The 5347-nt window shown below is 40.6% G+C and overlaps 1 protein-coding gene across 10 annotated transcripts in view; it reads right to left on the reverse strand.

Moving 5' to 3' along the window:
- Window positions 1–5347, reverse strand: part of LOC119021502 (potassium voltage-gated channel subfamily A member 2) — a 78291-nt gene that overhangs the window by 46110 nt on the left and 26834 nt on the right. For 7 of the 10 annotated variants that reach the window (XR_005075616.1, XR_005075611.1, XR_005075613.1 and 4 more), the window contains one exon: window positions 1732–1837. The gene's annotated coding sequence lies outside the window, so the exon portion shown is untranslated. Of the gene's footprint in view, window positions 1–315; window positions 849–928; window positions 1089–1304; window positions 1449–1731; window positions 1838–5347 lie in introns of those variants that run through there. The other 3 variants (XR_005075614.1, XR_005075612.1, XR_005075610.1) reach the window with 3 other exon arrangements.

Below are 5347 nucleotides of genomic sequence, written 5' to 3' on the forward strand. Positions count from 1 at the left end.
GAATTACAAAAATATGTTACTGGGCCAAAATCATGCAAACCCACCACAGCCTTTGAACAAGGACACCATTACTGAGGTAAATCTGGCTCTATATGCAGAGAAAATATTAAACTGTACACAATGAAGGTAAATGACACTAAATCAGTCGAAACTAATCATTTAAACTGTGTGTGGAACAGGTTGGTCCATTTACCTTCACTGAAGAAAACAAGCACAAGGATGTGAAATACTGTAAACATTCATATGACAACCGTTGTACACGAGAGCTCATCTGTCAGCAGGCCGTCCTCCCACCAGCCACACACACACTGAACCCTTTGTAAACAAACGCTAGCGGGAGAGAATAGATCCCTCGATCATCATCATCGCAGCTGTAAACACAGATGTGCTGAGAATCGTGTCATGAAACAGAAACAGACAAAGCTGAACAGGAAGTACAGTAGGACCTGAACAAATCGTTTGCACATTTCAACAACTGGTAAGCCAGAAAAAAGATTTAAAAAAAAAAAAAAGGCAAAAATATTTCAAAATAAAAGAGGACAGTAGAGACCTAATATATCAGGTGCAGATATGGATTCAGACCAACATTGCTGGTGGAGGACGATGAGCTTTCAGGGCGGTGAGGACTCAAAACAGCCTGACGTGAAATTTTTTGAATTCTTCTGTTCTATAAGAAATTGAACCCATCGCAGAAATGGTCCTTTCTGTCAAAGACAACACAGCCATTGTCCTCCAGAGTAGGGGAGCCTTTTTCCTGAAAGGCTATCTGCCTGGTGGCCCCGGGCTGATCTGGACTGAGCGGAGGGGAGGTCACAGGGCACATGCTTCGCCTGGTTTTAGCTGGTGGTCTGAGCACAGATCCTCCAGATCACTACTCAGGTCAGGTGCTCAATTTGCTTGAGATGATCTGACAAAAGAGCTTACATACCTTCCATTGTCACTTCTGTCTCAGGAGAAGCATGCCGCCACTGGCTTTGAGACACAGTTTAAGATTTATGGTTGAGCTCATGCCAGATTAAACAACCCGAGGTGAAGAATCGTACACACAGCCTGCTCACATGCACGATCACTCTGTAACGGGGATGTCACTTGAAATTAAAAGAAATCAAGTTTGAACAAATTGGCTCTTGCGCATAATTTGTTTGAATTCATTCAGACGCAAAACCCGTGTAGCTTTTCCTCAAACACGCTGTGGCTACAGTCACAGCAGAGTTCACTCCCAGAGTCCATGACTGAACGATGCACTGCTTGGCGGCAAGACGTTAACTGAAGTTACTGACAAAAGACTCTGCCTGTTGCACACACTGAATTTTTTATTCTAACAGGTGATTAGGAATCGGTTATTCTATTTATTCCCTGATTGAAGTCTTGAACATTTAAAAGCACCAGCCCTATTTTCAGTGAAGAAAAACATCACCTCCAGGACACCGAGCAAGATGAAAACAGCCCTGTATAAAAATGTTGGCATTGGTAATTTAGCCGTTTCACGTGAATAAATATGCTTAATTCATAAGCAATAGAATGAAGTTCTGTATAATCTTCTTATGTAAACATGAGCAGATTATACAGATTATGCCTGCAGCCCAGCATCCCACATAGCGTGTAACACATCCGTTGTTGACCAGGAAAGGTAACGCTGGCTGCGACAGACAACCTGCGCTACATCTCGCCGTGCTATGTCTTTGTGCTAATCAAAGCTGAATGTTTCATAAATGGAGATTAAGCCCTTACTTCCTGCTCGGTTCCACGAAGTCAGCTGTCTCTTCAAACGCCAGGTCTGAGTTGATGTGGCTGATGAAGGCCAGATGTGGATCGCCACAGCGCACACGTTTTCTTTCTGCAGAGAAATCGAGAGTTACAGTGTTGCTTTACAAGACGAGCTGATCTGTGGTCCTCCATGAAATATTCGTGGCACTGGTAAGGTAATACCCTATTGAGCAACATCTCGGTTTAGTCTGGCAGGAATTTGTTAGTTTAATACTATCTGACGATCACTTTGTTTCAATTTCTGGTTGTTTTTTTTTTTTTTATTTCTTTGTCTAGCACAAAGGGTCTTTGTAACAGCATGTGGTTTGTTGTTACATCAATCTTTTAAGGTAATTCGGCTTCCTTTGGGATTGTCAGCAGCCTTGATTTGTATGTTCCACTCAAATCACACCATGTAAGACTTTTTTTGTACAAGAAAAAAGCAACTCAAGATCATGCCAAAATGGTGCTCAAGTTGTTAGATGCTCATTTTCTCACTATGTGCATGCTATATTCCCCTTGATTTCACTTTTACTATCAGAATAGAGGTTAAAATGAGACAAAGATCACTTCCTTTTTTGCCAGACATCCTCCATCATCTCCCCACAGGAGCTCCTGTAAACATGAGCCATAATGCTCTTCCTGTCATCTACTTGTGCACACATCGAGACGGCGATAAATGCATGGCTGGCCTGCATCCCGTTATATAAGAACAGATCTGGCCGCTCAAATTACATTGATTACAAAGATAAAGCAATAATGCACAGTATATCCCACTCTGGCCTTCAGTAAACAGCGCAGTTACTGGAATAAGTACGGCTCATAAAAACCCAATGCAAACACATAGTTTCCCATGGTCGAGGGCCAGCTGCGTGCTACTGCCAAATTAAAATTTCAAAACCAGTTTTGTGCTTACACAAGACGCTAAAATACCAAAACAAACAATAAAATGACCTTCCCTGTAGTTTCTTTCCCCTCAAGGGACCTGTTCAGTCAAATACAACACTGAAAATAAAAGTGTCCATGAGCTACAAGTTCACATCTGAACACTGGAAACATTCATCAAATGCTATCTCTTCCACAAAACACAAAAAAAAAACAACATGTGAGACTTATGTTTCCTCCTCTGTTATGTTTATTCCCGGCCATGTTTCTTCCTCTGTTACATATATTCCCGGCCATGTGTAAGGATGTCCAGACTGTGATAAACTGCAGGAGAGTCTGGTCTGGCCTGAGCGACTAAACGGGCAAATGAGTTTTACAGGAGATCAGCGGGAGGCCAGGTTCCCCAAATCCCCAAAGCCCCGCAGTACCGAAGCAGGAAGAAGCCACTGATGTAACTCGTCTCTCGCTGGTGGTGTCTGGTCATACAGATTCCCTAAAGACGAGTTGAACAGTAATGTTCCTAAATGACAAATTGAGTCTAATCCATAACAGAGTAGAACTACCCCTACTGGCTGAAAAAAAAAAAAAAAAAAAAAAAGTGATCAGGAAACCAGAGGGCGGCTTCTCAAAACATGGCCATGACCACGCTTAAATACCTGCCATGAGGAGTTGAGAGCAATAATCAAAGGCAGAGTGTAATCCTGGTGTAATATGGTAAGCAGATTTAGCCTCCATATGGTCTTATTAGGATCCAGATGTGTGTAACTGCTGGTGATAAATATGAACACACTGAAGCCCTTATTTATAAAAAAAAAAAAAAAAAAAAAAATCTCAACTATTATCTAATTTATGAAAGAAAAACTCAAAACAGACCCTCTGGTGACCTTGTGTTCAAACTATTTGTGGGAGTTAAATTACATAGAAAGGACCCACAGATCCACACAAACTCGCTCACAGACACATGTGTACTTTTTTTTTTTCCTCACACCTGGATTAGTTTACGCTGTCTCACCTCCTAAACTCAAATCTCTTATTGAAACGTTACCACTATTCACACACACACACACACACACACACACTTTCAGATTCCTGGTTGACAAGATGTTTCGCATCTCTTTTTAAGGATGATATGAAAAAAAAACTATTCCAGCATCAGAGTTCAGAAGTTCACCAGTGTTGATGCTAATATCAGCCAGTTGAGCACATCAGTTATTAAAACTCTTGGAAAACTGAATTGCTGGAAGAAGGTGACATCATGAGCCTTTTGTCCCTGTGACACACCTGCTGTTGCTTTTAATGAAAGGAAACCAAAATAAAAAAAAGTGGTAAACATTTGAGACAAGAAGCACTTTTGGGAAATTGTAAAAGAGACAGAAAACATTATGCTTTTGTGTCTTTTTTGTAATTAAATAACTTGGTAAAATTCATGAGTTGAATAATAAAGTTAACATCCGCATTGTTTAATTGTGTTCCACACAGTTCTAAAAATGTGATCAACTCTGAAAAAAGGTGCATATCTAACAAACCTTGACGATGTACATTAAAGGTGCATCAGTGTGACTATATTACAAATTCCAGGCATAAAAATAAAAAAGTATGATTCAGGAAAAGCTGTAAACTGTAGGAAGGAAACTGAAGGAGTGCATCACACTGCAAATCACAGGTACAACAAGACTAAACAGCCAAGAAAAGCTCTGGCAGTAAACGATTGCTCTCTTATGACGCAGCTATGATTCCTTTTTGCGGCACGCGTCGTGTTAATAACAGGTGATCATATGTCAGAGTACCTCATCGCTCACAGAAGCACAACACAGTTCTGCCCAAAACGCACTCATCCAAGGCATTTTTGGAAGGGCTACAGCCATGCAAAACAGCTCTGTAAGCCTGTGTATGGCTAAAGATAAGTTAAGCTAGAGCTAACCGCTAACATCAACAGAGAAGCATTTTCACACATAACAAGCTGCTGTTAGCATGCTTAATGTTTACCACTACCACAATCACAGTTTAGCCTGTTTCCATGCAAAGAGCTAATAATTAGAACTAAAGTACAGCAGAGGCTCATGGGAATGTCACTAAGCTTTGCTGACACTGGACCAATTTTAAATTCAACCTGATGATTGTTTCAGTCAAATGGTTAAGGGATCACTAAATGATGAATTTACCAAAACTTCACAGCAATAGTTGTTGAGACATTTTACTCAGACCGAACAAGAAACTCATTTTAGCGCTGAGGAAAATGTGAGGGGAGGATCAAAATCAGAGGGATTCATGTTGTGGTGGCACTGAATGTGTGTACAAACTTTGACGCTAGCCAATCCTGCAGATTTAGAGTTATTTAAATTCTTTTAGCTTATTAGATTTTCAGTCTGGACCAAAGTTGTGGACAAACTGACAAAACAGATCTTTGACCAGCACTGAGCGTCACTGCTAGCATGTGAAAATAGTTCAAAAGGGAGTTAAAATGAGTGGATAAAGTTCAAGTCTGAGAGAGAAATAAAGAAAATTAAAAAAACACCTTTAGTACACAAAAAAATTAACGTCTTTGGAATAATATTCATGTTAATTTTTATTCTAGTCGATCCAAAGTAGTAACCGTAACAGCAGTAGTAGTGGTTTTGGTGTCTCTGAACATGATACACCATGAGTGGATGATCAACCCTTGCTGGTTGCAGACAGACAGGCACTAGGACCTGCGGCGCTCCTCAGTCAGACGGAG

Source organism: Acanthopagrus latus, chromosome 6 (assembly GCF_904848185.1).
Source record: "Acanthopagrus latus isolate v.2019 chromosome 6, fAcaLat1.1, whole genome shotgun sequence".
In the NCBI taxonomy this organism is placed as follows: domain Eukaryota; kingdom Metazoa; phylum Chordata; class Actinopteri; order Spariformes; family Sparidae; genus Acanthopagrus; species Acanthopagrus latus.